Here is a 19,510-nt window from a genome sequence, read left to right on the forward strand (position 1 = left end):
ACCAAACCTTTGGACAACTAATTAGCGTCAGCCCTAATAACTCATTTAAGGCTTGGTGTAGGAAGGTGTAGTTTATGTGGTGATGCTGGTTCGGCTTCACCGTGCAATACTCTCACAATACCCCAAAGATGGTCTTTGGATTCACAATATTAAATCCTTAGCTCAGTCCTGGGAGAGTGGCAAAAAGCACCCAGGCTTAACTGTTAAGCATATCAGGGTACCAACATGGGTGATAAGTATTTGACATGAAACAAAATAAATCCAACACTAATTTATAAACATAAAGCAGAGCCTTAAATAAATGTAGACAGCAAAATGAAAGTCAATCGAAAAAGTATTACCAGAGTTATGGATTTTAGAATCAAAATTGAATCATGCAAAACAATACTGCAAAACTTTAGCATTGTGCTGAATGGGACACAGCACTAGTGACAATCGGTCACTTGCATGTTGAGTTGCCTGGTACCCATGAAGGGTAAAGGTGATTCTGGCTCTAGGACCAAGTCACAGCAGTCAGTTCAATTTTACCGGGCTTGAGAGGTCTGGGTGCAGAGTTGTCCTGGCCACTCGGGGAGTTTTACTCCACAGAATTCCACAGAGCTACCTAAAAACTCAGAGATCCGCAAGTGGTAGAATTCTGGGCTACCTACATGCTCGTATCCTTGCATATGCAAATTTCATCTCCCCAGTGACTGGTTTTCTTTTTGCCATGACTTGGGCCCTGGGGAAGATGATGGGGGCATGCATGCTCCTAATTATTGAAGTGGAAATAATTACTGCTGTCTTTGCCTCCCTCTGCGAGCACACAACCGATGTTTAAGGTGCCTGTTTGCCTTAGATGTGCTACGGTTACCATCTAATTAATTTGTCTATGTTTCTAGGTGCTGTGCTGTCTTCGATTTCGATGGTGACTAAGTTGCGCCAGTGAGTAGGCAGTGACCACAAGCTGAAAAACAAAACCTTTTTGACTGAAACACCAACTTATTCAAATTAAAGGGGATGCAAATCTCTTCATGGTATTACATTTCTTAAATAATCACTGCTAAAATGCTGATTAAAAGTAGGCAATATAATTTCAAGTGAAAAACCTTGGTGAATGCAGAACAGCCTCTTAACATCATTATTAAGTGGTCTGTGTGTATAATACATAAGTGACTAGTCAGTCTTTAATGGATCATTACATTTAAGAAAGAACATCACTTTATTACAGAGACTGTGCGTCAAACATAAATAAAATTTTTGTTGCCAAATAAGCATGCCTGTCGGAGCAAGGGAAACCTTTGTACAGTGTACTGGTTTAAAAACAAACAACTTTAAATTTGAGATAAAAGTGCTGGCAAAGGTGTTGGCAAACCGACTGGTGCCAGTGATCTCCTAGTTGGTCCTTCTGGACCAAACTGGGTTTATGCCCCAACGTAATACCAGACTTAATCTCCGCCACCTATATGGGGTGAAGCAGGCTACTGCGGCCAATCCAGACAAACCTGTTGCGCTGCTGTCACTTGACGCACGCATGGCGTTTGAGAGTATCGAATGGCCATACCTCCAGGCGGTATTGGCTAGATTCGGCCTGGGCCCTAATTTTGTGGCGTGGGTTCGCCTTCTCTACCGCGACTCCTGCGCCCGGGTTCAGGTGAATGGGGTGATCTCTAGGTCCTTCCCACTGCACAGGGGCACACACCAGGGCTGTCCCTTATCCCCCATCCTGTTTGCTCTGGCACTTGAACCACTGGCGGCATGGATCAGGGGAGATCCAATAGTGAGGGGTGCAGACATGGTTGGGGTGTGGGAGGAGAGCATATCATTGTATGCCAATTATATTTTACTTTATGCCAGCAGACAGAGACAGACATTTATAGACTCATTATTGTATTCCGATTATTTGGTACCTACTTGGGTTATCAGATATATTGGGATAAATCCCTCATTTTTAACCTGTCTAGTGTGCCATCTCCACTCAACTCCGATTGCGCAGCATTAATGCAACAGGACTGATTTAAATATTTGGGAATCTGGATCTCAAACTACCCAGAGGAATTTCTGCGCCTGAATTTCCAGGCACAAATGGTAAGGCTAAGTGAGGATATTGCCCACTGGCGTCAACTCCCAATTTCCCTTATGGGTCTGGCAGTATTATTTAAAATGATGCCCTGTCGCGCATACTTTATGTGATACAAAACATGCCATATTGGCTAATGGACACTATCTTACGTACCATTGAAGGCGAGCAGCACAGCTTGCTGTGGGGGGGTTGGGCGCCACGGATTGCACTCCGCAAACTCCAGAGGGGGGTATACAAGGGGGGACTAGCTATACCGGATATGAGGAATTACTATTTAGCACCCCAACTTATAAATATGAATGGCTGGGTCTTCGCACCACAGGCTGAACCTGCATACAGAGTGGACCGCCTGGCCATGGGAGCGACTGGGTACCCTGCAGCGTTGTATCAGACTAAAGGGAGGCGGCTGCTCCCGACACACACTCTGATGGTGGTGGGAGCATGGGGCAATGCCACCAAGGCACTTGGGTGGAAGGACAAGCTCACCCAACAGACCCCACTATGGCATAGTGATGAGCTGAGAGAGTTGGGTCGACTGAGGGGATTCCGTTGTTAGAGTCGTATAGGTATTGACACTCTTGGGGGTATATGGAAGCGTGATAGAATGAGTACCTTTAGTGACCTTCAGGGAGAGTACCAATTGGCAGACACGGAGCAATATAGGTACATTCAACTTAAACATGCACTGAGGTGTCACATCAAATACGGTGAAACTATACCCGAGTACGCCCCATTAGATGACCAACTTTTATTAGACCCATACTTGATAAAGCAATCTCCCTTACATACAAGAAGTTAATGAATAAGCTACCTGACCCCCTCGACCGCTTAGGCCGAACTGGCAAATGGACATTGGCATATTGGAGGACAATGCCTGGCAGGTGGCGATACAGAGCCCCAGAGAAATTGCTCTTTGGGCCAGATTCAGACTAATTCAGCCCCACATCCTGCACAGAGCATACTATTCCAGCACACTTCAGCATGGGATTGGACAGGCGAACTCGGACATCTGTGTTAGGGGCTGCAGTTTGCCCGGTAGTAATGTTGGGTGTGGTGGGGACTCACATCCAAGTGGAGGCATGTTGGCTCTTGCTGGATATTACTGGAGAGGATAGATGGCCCACACACACAAAAATATGGCTATTGCTGGCCACCGGGGTCGCTAAGCGTAATATAGCATGACTGTGGGGTGCACGGATGCCTCCCAAAGTGGCCGACTGGAAAATGTATTTGGATTGGTGCCGCTTGATGGAGAGGGTGGTATATGAGAGCAGAGGATGCCCCAAGAAATGGGAAAAGATATGGGGCCCCTGGGAGAAATATAGATCCTAGAATGAGGTGTGGCCGGGAGGGTGAGGATCCAGTGAAGGAAGTGGCCCTCTAGAGCCACTCAGGTTTTCTTACAACCACCTGCTATGCCTTCCCAAGAATGAAGAGTCAGTCAGACAGTGGAGAATACAAACTTACAAGTTTATTAAAAATACTCTGCAGAGGAGTCCATCATGACCTGCACCCTAAGATGTCTGTCGAGGGACTGGTCCCCCAACCATCTACAGTGGATAATCATTCCTCCTGAGAAGCCTCCAACCACGCCCACGATGGAAAACTACCAGCCTGGGCCGAACATGAACAAAGAGGCACAGTAGGATGAGCTTACACCTGCCAGATGGGTACATACTATCAGGAATCCAAGGCCACAGTACTGGGTCTCAGCTTCTCCTAACGTGGCAGCAGAAACTACACATTCAGATAGGTATGCAAGGACAGAATGGCCTATTCATTAGTAAGTCAAGAAACAGCCTTGAATAAAAGAGAAAATAAAAACGAAATACAACTGTTCTGCTGAGGCAAGCAATGTGAACAGTGAGGCCTAACACAGCACAGTCTAAGCAGCCTAATAGGGATAACGAAATGCAAAATGGAGTCACACTCACTAACTGAAGCCTGCACATTACGGGGATAACTCAGTGGGTTGCATAACGTGAATACAAATGGCATCTATTTAGCTACGCACTGCTAACCTAATGTAGCATGAAACGAGTGCATTGCAGGAATGGGAATTTCAAACCTAACAACAGGCGCATAAATGAAACCATGTATGCTATGTTGGACTATGTAAGATCTCTGCCCTTATTTTACGGACACACTAATACTCCCGATATAATGGGGAAAGCAAACTGTATCACAAACCACTATGCATTGTGTACCTAACTGGAACTGTTGTATTTTTCAATAATTGTTTTTTTTTTTAAACTGACAAATCCTGTGCCCTTCTGCATCCCGCAGAATTGTCCTCAAAATATGCACTTTCTAAGTAGTGGTGTTGCTTTCAGATTCACAAATAGTCCATATGATGTTTATCATTAAAATACCAAAGAAACACGCCAATATTCCATTACATGATCATTTATGAAGGTGCAAATTCAGCAAGTTAAAGTGCGTTGAGTTGTGTAACTCTGACCTGATCAAGGCTGTTTTGCACTTTCATCTACACTGACCATGAGGAGAAAAATGGCATTTGCATATAGCACTGGTCGAAATTAGCAGAAATGCGATTTGTCAATGTAAGGGCTATTTCTGCACCAGTTGACTTGTGCAAAAATAGTTTTTTGCACTTGTTCTTCCATGCAGAGTTTCAGCAAAATAAATAGCCACAAATCTTGGTCCTAAATAAAGTATAAAGACGTGTTTTTAAACTTTAGTAATACCACACATGTAATATTGGAAGCAAACTAAATACTCGCTTAGCTTCTCATTTTAGTTACAGGCTAATTTTTAACCATTCATATACAAAGGTAACATATGTGCATTGTGCACAAATTCGACACGGGGACACTAAAGGCAACTTGTGTGCACGGAGCACTAATTCGACATGAGGACACCAAAGGCAACAAATGTGCACAGTGCCTCTGGGCTCTGGTGTCACTGTTCCTGCTGCACCAAAGGAAACTATGCTCTGGCTCATCGCCTAGTCTTGCAATGAGAAACAGAGACTAATTGACGTGACATAGGCCCCTTATACTCATGGCTGCCAGCGTCAATATGGCTGCTGCACTACTGCCAGCCACACCTTTGACTACATGTGCCAGTCTGTTATTACCAGGGTAAATGGCCTAGTTTTTGCATTGTCATACAAATGTATTGACCCCTATTAAACAATTCTCAGGATGATGCTGGCCTGCTGTGCCTCTCTATGCTTACGTCCCTCCTGCCCTCTCCTGACCTCACCGCTGCTGCATGTGTCAATTTGTTATCGACCCCTCTCCGAAACCCAGCGGATTGTACCTTTCTCGTTCAAAGTTAAATATGAAATTTCACTCAGAGACAGCTCCATTGGGCCTTCATTTGATCAGCTCTATATGAAGGCTTTGGCAGTATCAGTGCTGTAGAGATATGGTTTCTATAAGGTCAGATTTATTTTGTACATTTTCGGGACGGTTTTGATCAACGCAGAAGGTATGCCTGCAAAGTGAAGCATTTTCCAGGAGAATGGCTTGGTAGGATAAAATGGTATAATGGTGAAAGGGTCCACAAAACTAAAAAGCAGACTACCTGCAGACTGAACAAAGAGCAGGAGCAGGATGGACGTGCTGCAGCGCGACAACGTCATTAAGGAGTAGCAGCGCTCCAGACCAGTTATGCTGTGTAACCACACAATGCAGGTGCTGTGTTCTTCCCTACCTGGAGCATGTGTGGAGCTTACTTTCTTTACTCACCTTCATCTCAGGGTCCTCTTCTCTGCCATTGTCTCCCGGGCACCCACGGCATTTACTGGTTCACATTTTTCAGCCCCTGTTCTAGGAGATCGACACCACCACAACTCTGTCAGGCAGGGCTAACATTTCCACTGCCTTGCATTATTGACAAATCTGAAGTTGGCAATACCTTAAGGCTGTCACCTACACTGGTACATTCTGCTCATTACACTGTCAACACAGTTTGACATCTGCTTGCCAAGGAGTGAGGCCCCAGCAAAGGAAAACAAACTTGCTCTGTGTGTGCAGTTCTTGTACCATTGCCTGCTGTGTGCTGTTGTCAAAGTTGTTATCATTTCCATGGCATCTGCATCCCATCTCCCCAGAATGGAGAGGGCGAGGGGACAGGCTGTGGGTGTTTCTCTCCAGAGAGAGGGAGTAGCAAGTTATCATAAACTGCTTGGGGTGACAGACAGGTTTGAGAAGTGCCGGGCACTCTGCTACCTCTGCATGCACCCAGGCCATGCAAAAGAAGTTGGATTCTCACGTAGTTTCACTTTCAAATCACGCCGATCATTACACCATGATCACCATGATCAACATGCAGGCATGTCAGCTACTGTCCACCCCTTCTTTTAAGTGTTGAGGAATCGTAGACCAGGAAGCAACTGCCAGATTAAACAACACTAGTAGTGCAGTTCCCGAAGTCCTCAAACTCCGTGAGCGGAGTTCTTTCTTCTGCCCGGGCTTAACTGATTGCCAGAACCATTTGAAACCTGCCTAGATTTAGGGGTACTCATGGTGGCACTGTGAGCTTGCTGGCCTACAGGACAACATATCCTGAGGGGGTGCATAGAATCAGTCTGGTACCATCGTAACTGTTATGCCATCTAACAATGTGCAGTTCCTACCATAGGGTGGAACCCACATGACATTGAAAGGGCAGTTGTTAAATATGTAAGTCCTCTCATGGTGTGTCAAGCAAATTAATCTTGGTGCTCCATTGTAGTTTAACTTTTCAGAATGTGCTGTGGGTGCCCCTATATGACAACAATAACCTCCAATGTGCCAGGACTAGCATTTTGTCATGTGTGTTCCCTAAGTGGCATGGATACCCTCTAATGCCAACAATTACAAGAATTTATGGCAGTCCCAGATTCTTTCTACTAATGTTCTACATATACCATGGGTAACGCTTATGTCACAATTGACCTCTAGCATGTTATGGCTTGACTTTTGTCATGGTTGTTCCCCTACTATATGCCATGGCTATGCTTTATGCTAAAAATCCCACCCAATTGGCTACAGCCAACATTTTGCCATTGGTAACTCATTGTTTTCCATATTTTTATTAGGACAGGACCGCCCGCCATAGGTGCGGCGGTCCCGTGGGGGAGATTAGGATGCACCCGCCACACTGGCAGACGCATCCTGCATTTTTAACATTGCGGCCACCACAGTGCATTCCCAGGATTGTGGCGGCCGGTGCTCAATGGAGGATGCCACCGCCACGGTGGCATCCTAATTGCAGGTGCAGGACCGCCGCACCACTAGGGTGGGGACTAAAGTCCGCCCGCCATCCTAATCGGCCCTTAGTGTTTTATGACTTGACGTTGACTGTACAAAGTCAATGACATGTTCAGATTTCGATAATTTGCTTCAGAATGTTCACATTTTTTTTTCTCAGGTGAAATTAAGAAACAATGTCACCATTTCTTATACAAAAACAACAATTGATGGACAGAATGCAGAACAATGTCATACATTCACCCAGTACAGAGATCTGGGCCTAAATCCATCGTTGTTTTGTTCACCATGCCATTCCAGTTTGAAACCAGCCATATACAAATCAGTCTTGACCCTGTCCCCAATGGCAACAGTCCAGCTCGAACTGCCAGGCCAGGTCCTCCCTGGACTGAAAGCAAGCATCCTAGGACCAGTTTCGGGGTTTCACCCCTCATCAGTCAGGATAGCTTGACTCCAGTGGCGTGGAGAACACGGGACCCACGTCTGGGCATACCCGTCCCATTCGGGGTGACAGATGCAAAAACAACAATTGATGGACAGAATGCAGAACAATGTCATACATTCACCCCAGTACAGAGATCTGGGCCTAAATTCATCGTTGTTTAGTTCGCCATGCAATTCCAGTTTGAACCCAGCCATATGCAAATCAGTATTGACCCTGCGCCCAATGGGAACAGTTCAGCCCGAACTGCCAGGCCAGGTTCTTCCTGGACTGAAAACAAGCATCCTAGGACTGGTTTCGGGTTTACAGCCCTCATCAGCCAGGATAGCTTGACTTCAGTGGCATGGAGAGCACAGGACCCACGTCTGGGCATCCCGTCCCTCTCGGGGTGACAAATGCAAAAAGAACAATTGATGGGTAGAATGTAGAACAATGTCATACATTCATTATATATTTTATTATTAAGTTTATTTGTTATATTTAATTAAAAATGTATATTATATTTATTTTATTTTGTTAAAATTAAATTTAATATTTAATATATTATATATATAATTTCATTTATAATTTATATAAAAGTTGATCTATTATTTTGCATCAATATTCTTAGTCAATATTTTTGTACTTACCTGCTTAAGTAAAGGAGTCGATGTTAGACCCGGCCTCGTGGCATGGCCATCCCTGTCCCCGCACCACATATCCTGACCCATGCACCTCATGCAGCCCCTGAGCACACAGCCTAGCCGATCCTTCCCACCAGAACACACACACACCCGACCCGGACTTCCCCGTCCGTGGCCTTCCTCCTTCCGGCCACACCGGGCCCGCGTACCCACTTCATGCACCATGATGGCCGCCCGGCCCCAGCGCGACCCTGGCCTAGAGGCGCCACTCCGGCTGGAGGACATCGCGCTCCCATTGGGGTGAGAGAGGGAGGAGCAGTTTCCATCGCACCTCTGAGCTCCCCTGGGAAGGTGGGTTTCGATCGGCCCTCCGGCCTCCCCGAGGGCTGGCTCCAAGCCTGCTGGGTGTCTGGGACTCCTCCCGACCCGGCCCTGAAAGGATCAAAAGACAATGGCAGGAAACTCCGACAAACGACCCCCCAGGTGACAAGACCCCTGCCTGCACAGACTTCGGACATCAAAGAGGAGTCGACCTATAACAAGGGGTGCTCTGGGACCATCCGGGAGATTCGCCTTTGGAAACACCGGAGCCCTGCTGAGTGACTCGCGGCTCCCTGAAGATCGTAAGACCTCCGAACTTGTGCTTGAGCCCTACTGAGTGACTCGTGGCTCCCTGAAGATCGTAAAACCTCTGAACTTGTGCTTGAGCCCTGCTGAGTGACTCGCGGCTCCCTGAAGATCGTAAGACCTCCGAACTTGTGCTTGAGCCCTGCTGAGTGACTCTCGGCTCCCTGAAGATCGTAAGACCTCCGAACTTGTGCTTGAGCCCTGCTGAGCGACTCGCGGCTCCCACAGACTCTCCTGGTCCCGCCGGACCCTGACGACGACAAGCGTATCCCCCAGCTCGAGGATTGTGAGCTGCGCGCTGGGTACGCCCCTGCATTTGATCCATATCCTCAAAGACTGTCCCGCTACCTCCTACCCCCCCCCCGAGACTCTATGAGCCTGTGCTCTACTTGTATATATTTGCCTTGCTGATCATAAAGATCCTACGACTCCGATCTGATAAAGAGTTGTTCTTAAGAACTCCCGGTGTGGTGTCTCTTTGTCGTGGGGTGCCGAGGGTACGATCCTAGATACGAGATTCCTCCCCTGAGGAGTCTCCCGCCAGTGCCCAGCTATGATACCTCGAGGGTTGGTCTCAGGATAGTCAGGGCCCCCCTCCGGGCTCCTCTGAGGTCGCCTTCTAACATTGGTGGCAAGCGACGGGATTCGGGCCCATAATCTAGAGATCGTACCTTGAACGGCTGACGCACTACCGACAAAGATGGCAGAAGGAAACGCCCTGATTCTCACAGAAAACGACACCAGTACCGTGTTCCAGGCGGAACAACTGGAAGAGTACACACACAGAGAACTGAAGCAATTCTGCAAAGAACTCAAAATCGCTACCACTGGTCTCAACACCAAAGAAGACATGCAGAAGGCACTGAAAGCTTGGGTGGATTCTGAAGCCCTCCGCCCAGAAGGAGCGGTGGAGCCCCACGACGAAGCTGGACCCTCCCAAGGAGAACGCAGCAGCAACCAGGTGCGAAGCTTCATACCAGACGGGGGTCTATCCCCGGAGGAACTCGCAGACCGAGAGAGAAGTCGCCATCACGAACTCGAATTAGCCAAACTTAAAATCGAGGGCGAGTTGAAATTAGCCGAGAAAAAGCTAGCAGTGGAACAGATGCGATTACAAGGAGAACTAGAAGAGAAGAAACTCCAACGGGAACACGAAGGAAGGAGACTTCAACTGGAGCACGAACGCAGCTTGAAGGAAATCGAGCTAAAAGCAAAAAGCGAAGAAGCGCGGACCCCGGGAAACCGAAAGGCGGCCTCCCCGGCGGAGCAGAAGGTCCACATTCCCAAGGATGTAGTCAAAGAGTATTACAAAAACAATGACATCCAACAGTGGTTCAGGGCATACGAGGTCGCCATGACCTCCCATCGGGTCCCGCAGAAGGATTGGGGGGCCGGGTTGTGGGGGCGATTTCTGAGCGAAGGAAGAGACACCCTGCTCGACCTACCAACCTCCATGCAGGCCTCCTACAACCACATGAAAGAGGCCCTCCTCACAAGGTACGGCCTCACCCCGGAGATGTACCGCCAGCGGTTCCGGGACTGCAGGAAGGTCCTGGGCACCACCTGGGTGGAGTATGTAAACTTTTTCAGCCGTGCATTCGATGGGTGGATCAAGGGCAGCAAGGTAACCACCCTAGAAGAACTAACCGACCTCATGTTGTGGGAACACCTGGCTGCGAACTGCTTTGTGGAACTACGCCAGCATCTGCTCGACAGCAAGCTCACGGATCCGAGAAAGCTGGCTGTCGAGGCGGATCGCTGGACCAACACCCGGGTCTCCCGGGGCCCCGTAGGAGAGTACCCCCGAGTCAGTCAGGGACCACCCCGCCAGAGAGGGGGGGGAACCAGGGAGGGCAGAGAGAGTCCCAGTCCAGTCCCCCGAAAACCCAACCTCCGCCTTTCCCAGCACCCCCACCAGCTGTATCCGGGCCACCCGTGAGACGGGGGCACCGGGTGACCATCACTTGATTCCGTTGTCAGAAGCCCGGGCATTACGCCAACGACCCTGAATGCCCCATGGCCCCACACATCACCCCGACAGCACCCCCCGCTAGACAGATAGCCAATGTAGTACTGGGGGAGGAGGTTGAGGAGACCGTAGAGTGGGAACCCGCCGCCATGGCCCTAGCATCATTAGGAGATAGAGAAATGGTCCCTGGAAGCCTCCTGCCCTCCAACACGAAGAAATATGGGCAGCTCGTAACGATCAATGGCCACCAAGAAGAGGCCCTTCGTGACACCGGGGCCAGCATCACCAGTGTCCTCAGTCATCTAGTCAACGAAGACCAGGTCCTCCCCAACGTCTGTTGCCCGGTAATCTCCGCTGACAATACGGAAAGTCTGTGTAAGGTAGCCCTGGTGCCTTTTGAGTGGGGAGGGGTGGTCGGTAAACTGAAAGTCGCAGTGAGAACCTCCCAGTCAGTCGACTGTCTCCTGGGGAACGACCTGGAAAGTTCCCCCTGGAAACAAGTCGAGCGCAAGACCCACCTAGGGATGATGGGTCTCCCTGAGTGGGTGTGCGCCACCACCCGATCTATGGCAGCCCGACTGGCCCCCCTTGGGGAAGTCGAAGATGCCCCGACAACAGAAGACAGGATGGTCCCCACATCCCCCCACAAGGAGGGTCGGTCGCCAGCGACGAACCCCCACCTTCCGACTCCGCACAGATCACAGAGTTAGGCGATCTGCCCGAGTTGGCCCAGTGGCGCCACGAGGGGGGCCCCTCCCGAGAGGAGTCCTGCCGGGAGCAAGCTACCTGTCCTTCCCTAGTCGGGCCCCGGCAACAAGCAGAGGCCCAAGCCGCGGGCGACCAAACTGGAACGCACCGGGTGTATTGGGAAAATGACCTTTTGTACAGCGAACAGAAGTCGGTGGAACTAGGATCCGCCAGGGTGCTGGTGGTACCCCTACGCTTCCGAGACCTCCTCCTGGGCTTGGCCCACGACGTCCCCCTCGCAGGCCACTTGGGCCAGGACAAAACATACAGTCGCCTTGTGACTTACTTCTACTGGCCCAGAATGAAAGCGGATGTAGAAGCCCACTGCAAGTCCTTTCCCATGTGCCAGGCTAGTGGGAAGAGCGGAGGAAAGCGCAAGGCTCCCCTCCAACCCTTCCCTGTTGTCAGTACCCCTTTTGAACGGGTCGGGATCGACATCGTGGGGCCCCTGGACCCCCCAACCTCCCAAGGTCTCCGCTTTATCCTCGTCCTGGTGGATCATGCCACCCGATACCCTGAGGCTATACCCCTGCGCACCGTCACAGCCCCCGTGGTGGGCCGGGCATTGATGGGAATCTTTTCCCGCATGGGTTTTCCCCGCGAGGTCGTGAGCGATCGCGGTACAAACTTCATCTCCAAATACATGACGTTCCTGTGGCAACAATGTGGAGTGTCCTATAAGTTCACCACCCCGTACCACCCCCAAGGAAATGGCCTGGTAGAGCAGTTTAACCGGACTCTGAAGGGGATGATCGCGGGCCTAGAAGAGCCCCTCCGGCGTAAGTGGGACGTCCTGCTCCCCTGCCTCCTGTTCGCCTACCGGGAAGTCCCCCAGAAATCCTTGGGGTTCAGCCCGTTTGAATTACTCTATGGGCACCCCGTCCGGGGGCCCCTCAGCCTGGTCAAGGAAGGATGGGAGGTGGCACCCCGAAACACCCCATGCGATGTGTTCCGATACGTCCTGACCCTCCGGAACCAGACTAGGAAGTTCCGAGAGCTGGCCGAGGCCAACCTGGAGGCGAGCCAGGAAGAGATGAAGCGCTGGTACGACCAAAACGCCACTCTGGTCGAGTTCCAGGCGGGCCAGCAGGTATGGGTCATGGCCCCCGTGAAACCTTGCGACCTCCAGGATAAATGGACCGGGCCCTTCAAAGTGATTGAGCGGAAGAGCCAGGTCACGTACTTGGTGGACGTCCAGTCCCCACGGGACCCCCTCCGGGTCCTTCACGTGAACCGCCTCAAGCCTCACTTTGTGCGGACGGAACTGAGCCTCCTGTTGGCCACCGATGATGGGGCCGAAGAGGAGTCGGATCCCCTCCCTGATCTCCTGTGTACCAAAGAGAAGGATGGCTCCGTAGAAGGAGTGAACCTCTCCCCCTCCCTCACTTCCCAGCAACGTGAGGATTGCCGCCAGCTCCTAGGGCAGTTTTCCGACCTATTCTCTCTAGTCCCCCAAGTCACCGACAGGTGTGTCCATGACGTGGACACCGGAGACAGCCCACCGGTGAAACACCGAGCCTACCGGGTCCCTGATCGGGTCCGGGCCTGCATTCAAGCCGAAGTCTCGAAGATGTTGACCTTGGGAGTGATCGAACCCTCAGACAGTCCCTGGGCCAGCCCCGTGGTCCTGGTCCCGAAAGCAGCTGCCCCCGGTGTCGCCCCAGAACTCCGCTTCTGCGTGGACTACCGGGGACTCAATGAAGTCACCCGAGCCGATGCCCACCCCATTCCTCGAGCCGACGAGCTCATTGACCGACTCGGGGCTGCTCGGTTCCTCAGCACCTTCGATCTCACCTGCGGCTATTGGCAAATTGCGCTCACAGAAGGAGCCAAGGAGCGGTCCGCCTTCTCCACCCCGGATGGGCACTACCGCTTTCGCGTGATGCCCTTCAGGATGAAAAATGCCCCGGCCACCTTCCAGCGACTGGTGAATAGAGTCCTGGCCGGGCTGGAAAAATTCAGCGCTGCCTATCTAGACGATATCGCGGTTTTCAGTTCCGAATGGAGTGAGCACCTCCAGCATCTCCGGAGGGTGCTAACCGCCCTGCGCCAGGCAGGCCTCACCGTGAAAGCCAGCAAGTGCCAGATTGGGCAAAGTTCGGTAGTCTACCTGGGCACCAGGTCAGAAGCGGCCAGGTCGCCCCTCTACAGCCCAAGATCGATGCCATCCTAGCTTGGGAACCACCCACTACCCAAACGGAGGTCCGAGCCTTTCTGGGCCTCACGGGCTACTACCGGAGATTCATCCGGGGGTACGGCAGCCTGGTCGGTCCCCTCACGGAACTCACGTCCAAGAAACAACCCAAGAAAGTGCAGTGGACCTCTGCCTGCCAAGAGGCGTTCGATGCCCTGAAAGCAGCCATGTGCACTGCCCCCGTCCTCCAGGCCCCCGACTACTCCAAGGAGTTTGTGGTACAAACGGACGCCTCCGAGCATGGCATTGGGGCCGTCCTGTCCCAGGTGAACGACCAAGGCCTAGACCAGCCCGTAGCCTTCCTCAGCCGAAGGTTGTTGCCCACAGAACAGAGATGGAGCACCATCGAGCGCGAGGCGTTCGCCGTAGTCTGGGCCCTCAAGAAGTTACGCCCCTATCTGTTCGGCACCCATTTCAAAGTCCAAACCGACCATCGCCCCTTGCGATGGCTCATGCAGATGCGAGGAGAAAACCCCAAACTACTGCGGTGGTCAATCTCCCTCCAGGGGATGGATTTCACCGTGGAACATCGCCCTGGTACTGACCACGCCAACGCCGATGGCCTCTCCCGGTTCTTCCGCCTCAGCGAAGAGAACCCCCAAGAGGATGGGTAGTTCTCTCCGGCTTTCAGCTGGGGGGGACGCGTGTTAGACCCGGCCTCGTGGCATGGCCATGCCTGTCCCCGCACCACATATCCTGACCCATGCACCTCATGCAGCCCCTGAGCACACGGCCTAGCCGATCCTTCCCACCAGAACACACACACACCCGACCCGGACTTCCCCGTCCGTGGCCTTCCTCCTTCCGGCCACACCGGGCCCGCGTGCCCACTTCATGCACCATGATGGCCGCCCGGCCCCAGCGCGACCCTGGCCTAGAGGCGCCACTCCGGCTGGAGGACATCGCGCTCCCATTGGGGTGAGAGAGGGAGGAGCAGTTTCCATCGCACCTCTGAGCTCCCCTGGGAAGGTGGGTTTCGATCGGCCCTCCGGCCTCCCCGAGGGCTGGCTCCAAGCCTGCTGGGTGTCTGGGACTCCTCCCGACCCGGCCCTGAAAGGATCAAAAGACAATGGCAGGAAACTCCGACAAATGACCCCCCAGGTGACAAGACCCCTGCCTGCACAGACTTCGGACATCAAAGAGGAGTCGACCTATAACAAGGGGTGCTCTGGGACCATCCGGGAGATTCGCCTTTGGAAACACCGGAGCCCTGCTGAGTGACTCGCGGCTCCCTGAAGATCGTAAGACCTCCGAACTTGTGCTTGAGCCCTGCTGAGTGACTCGCGGCTCCCTGAAGATCGTAAAACCTCCGAACTTGTGCTTGAGCCCTGCTGAGTGACTCGCGGCTCCCTGAAGATCGTAAGACCTCCGAACTTGTGCTTGAGCCCTGCTGAGTGACTCGCGGCTCCCTGAAGATCGTAAGACCTCCGAACTTGTGCTTGAGCCCTGCTGAGCGACTCGCGGCTCCCACAGACTCTCCTGGTCCCGCCGGACCCTGACGACGACAAGCGTATCCCCCAGCTCGAGGATTGTGAGCTGCGCGCTGGGTACGCCCCTGCATTTGATCCATATCCTCAAAGACTGTCCTGCTACCTCCTACCCCCCCAAGACTCTATGAGCCTGTGCTCTACTTGTATATATTTTCCTTGCTGATCATAAAGATCCTACGACTCCGATCTGATAAAGAGTTGTTCTTAAGAACTCCCGGTGTGGTGTCTCTTTGTCGTGGGGTGCCGAGGGTACGATCCTAGATACGAGATTCCTCCCCTGAGGAGTCTCCCGCCAGTGCCCAGCTACGATACCTCGAGGGTTGGTCTCAGGATAGTCAGGGCCCCCCTCCTGGCTCCTCTGAGGTTGCCTTCTAACAGTCGATATTTTTGTTGTATATATATAGTTTTTACGCAATGTTTTTTACATCAATATTTATTACATCGATCTTGTGTCAGTGAATGATTTATTACTACAGATAGGATGCCATTACACGCCCCTTTCCCTGATGATGTCTGACGTCAGGGGATGACAGCAGCTAGCAGCTGTGCTAACACTGTACAGGCCAGCACGTGCACGATGACAGTGTCAGCATCTATTTGTAGATCTCCTTTCCGGTATACCTGCAGTCTGACTTGACGCATTTGGAGATGGTTTCCAAATAGAGGTAGGTGGCGATTCCCTAGATAGCCTGATTCTGACAGTAGGACTCCTCCACGTAGGATGTAACCCTACTTCCCTTCTTTGTCAATTTCAGATCCGATTCATTCAGCATCATTCCTACTTAAGCTTCAATTAATATCTAAATAGATCGATCCGGATCCCTGGGACACCGTTGGGGGTAATCACCTTGGATAAATACTGGCCAACTTTAGTTACTTTTTTTATTGAATCAGCTAGGTTTTGATTTTGATCTATATTGCTTTACAGCACTCGTACAGGCAGGATCCTTTCAGGACCTGCAGATACTTTATCTTTTATTAGTGGAGCTTCAAGCCCTAGTTCTGATCCTGGTGCGACCAAGGTGTAACAAAATAAAACACTGAGGTGAGTCCACCCTACACATCGAAACCTGCAACCCCCTTTTTGGTCTTCTCCCTTATAATGTTATTGATGGATGTGCCATTAATTATTTCCTTATATATATCAGCAGGAGTATAACCCATATAACGCGTTGAGATGTGGGTAGGTATGAGAAATAAAGGACAACAGTTCTCAATTGGTATGATTATATAAGGCAATTATAAATGCATGTACATGACATTAGCAGGGAGGAAAAAGGGAGACTCAGGCAAAAATTCTATTTGAAAAATGCATTAGGCATCAAATGTTTATAATCATAAGGATGAATTAAGGCAAATTACAGTTGTAGCAGCACTGTAGGCAACAATTGCAAGTGAACACAACCCGAATTGGACTTGGAGCTGAATGTGTAAGTGACACACAAAGTGGCGACGTAAGTGACAATTGTGGGATCAGCGGAAAACGGCGCAACAAAACATTAGTGACAGAATATATACAGTGAGTGTATTGTGGTTCAAGTAATGAATGAATAAGTATTTGCAATAAAGAAAATCATTTAAGTAGAACCACAAAAGAGAAAATGTGCTATTATTTGTGCTGAAAGGTCGACGGCGTTTCGATCATCTAATTCAGGATCATCTTCAGGACCGGGTTGTTGAGTTAAAAAGACAGTGCTGTATGGGCATGAAATGAGATCCGGATGGGTCAGCATAGGGTGGATCACGTCACAGGGAACAAATCTGGGAGGAGAGGAGAAGAAAGCATCGGTGGATCCAAATTGGAGGAAGGATCCCAACAATGAGTGAGCGATCTAAGAAAATGGCCGTGTCAGGGGTAAAACATCGGCGGGAATGGAGGTAGAAATCAACACCATCACTAAACTTGGGGACAGTCCTTTTGGGGATCTTAGGGTCAAAAGATTCCTCCATCTCCCTATTAAAATTGATACTACCATTATCCTTGGGCTTCAAGCCCATCTTGAACTTTCTTTCTTCAAGGGCTAGTTTCCTCTCCTCAAATTCAAACTTTTGCTCCTCCAGGAAGAGTAAGTCAAGCTCATCTTCAAGGGTTCCTACCACCTTACTATTGGGGGATCTGCTTAAGTGACTCCTGTCACTTTCCACTGGTGAAGTAGTTCCCGGAAAAGGTGGAGAGTTTTTGTCTTCACCTTCTTCCCCATCGTCATCATCAATTTGGGCAAGGACATCATCCTCACCCTTTTCAGGGCCTTCTTCTGAAGAATGTCCCTCCCTTTTCCTTTTCATTGGAGCTGAGGACTTTTTCAAGTTCCTCCTTTTTAGCTGTAACTCTATAGTTAATGCCCCTTACTTTGCACAAACCCTCAGATCACTGATCGTTAGGGCTGGGATGACTGTTAGGTCAAAATCCTTACCGGCCTCCTTTGTGTCTAACTTTTTACTTGGAAGTTGGGACCTTTATAGCACTTTAAAAAACTTTGAAACCTTTTTCTAATTTTCCTAAGCCTTTTTAATGTACTATTGCAGGATTCTCCAAAGTTGGTCCTGGAGGGCCGGATCCATACCAGAATTTTAGCATATCCACATTTAGATACATTTAGGTGCCGATTCGGATCCTGGAAAAACCGGGTACGAACCGTCGGACGGAGCATTTTCTCCGTCCGACTCGTACCCGGTTAATAAACATTACAAATATGCAAGTACGATTCGTATGGAAACACCATTTCCGTACGAATCGTACAAAACACCGACCGACTCAAATATGCATACAAATGTGATCCGGGAAAGCGCCGACGTGACGTCGGTACGCATTCAGGCTGCGTTTCACGAACCAGGAAGTACGATTCGTGCCGACGTCACCCCGCACGGATTATATTTTCCGGCAGCCAAAAACTGCCGGGGAAATCAGGACGACGCGCACAAGGAGCACCTGTACGCGACGGACAGCCATGGACCCCAACCTACGTGTCATCCCGGCCCTCATAGCAGTCGACCTGCTCTACAGGTACCGACGCAGACGACGCAGAAGGTCAGAACCACACCCAGGGGCAAAGGGGGGGGGGGCAGGGGCATGAAACATAACCCCCACCCAAGTCACAATTCATGCATGCCATGCACATATCTGACCTCCAGGGCCTGGTCACTTCGAGGGGGGTGGGGGCGTGTCCAGCAACGCCAGCGTCTACAACAACGGAAGTGGGTGACGACACGAACCGGCAACACAACAATACTGGTACGTACCGTACCCACGCCTTAAGAGCGTGGGTACGGGTCGTACCACGTCCACCCCTACGTCACCCCAACAATGGCGGTATGGCCCGTACCCACGTGCTAAAGGCCTGGGTACGGGCCGTACCAGCATTGTTGGGGTGATGTAGGGGTACGCGTGGTACGACTAGTACCCACGCTCTGAAGGTCTGGGTACGGTACGTACTGCTACGGCACCCCAACATTGGTGGTCCGCACCGTACCCAGGCCTGCAGAATGTGGGTACGGGTATGTATGGAGTGTACCCCCACCCCACCAGTGTATGTTTGGAGCGTACCCCCACCCGTGTATGTACGAAGCGTACACCCACCCCACCAGTGTATGTATGGAGCGTACCCCCACCCGTGCATGTACGGAGCGTACCCCCACCTGTGTATGTATGGAGCGTACCCCCACCCCACCAGTGTATGTTCGAAGCGTACCCCCACCCGTGTACGTACGGAGCGTACCCCCACCCGTGTATGTTTGGAGCGTACCCCCACCCCACCAGTGTATGTTCGGAGCCTACCCCCACCCGTGTACGTACGGAGCGTACCGCCACCCGTGTATTTATGGAGCGTACCCCCACCAGTGGACATTCGGAGCGTACCCCCACCCGTGAATGTACGGAGCGTACCCCCACCCGTGTATGTACGGAGCGAACCCTCACCCCACCAGTGGATGTCCGGAGCGTACCCCCACCCGTGTATGTACGGAGCGTACCCCCACCCGTGTATGTACGGAGCAAACCCCCACCCCACCAGTGGATGTAAAGAGCATACCCCCACCCGTGTATGTACGGAGCATACCCCCACCAGTGTATGTATGGAGCGAACCCCCACCCCACCAGTGGATGTCCGGAGCGTACCCCCACCCGTGTATGTACAA

The 19,510-nt window shown here is 51.1% G+C and overlaps 1 protein-coding gene across 2 annotated transcripts in view; it reads left to right on the forward strand.

Moving 5' to 3' along the window:
- LOC146776042 (fatty acyl-CoA hydrolase precursor, medium chain-like) overlaps positions 1–19,510 on the forward strand; it is a 762,376-nt gene that overhangs the window by 268,358 nt on the left and 474,508 nt on the right. The gene's annotated exons all lie outside the window — the stretch shown is intronic.

This window comes from Triturus cristatus, chromosome 12 (assembly GCF_964204655.1).
Source record: "Triturus cristatus chromosome 12, aTriCri1.1, whole genome shotgun sequence".
NCBI classification, from domain to species: domain Eukaryota; kingdom Metazoa; phylum Chordata; class Amphibia; order Caudata; family Salamandridae; genus Triturus; species Triturus cristatus.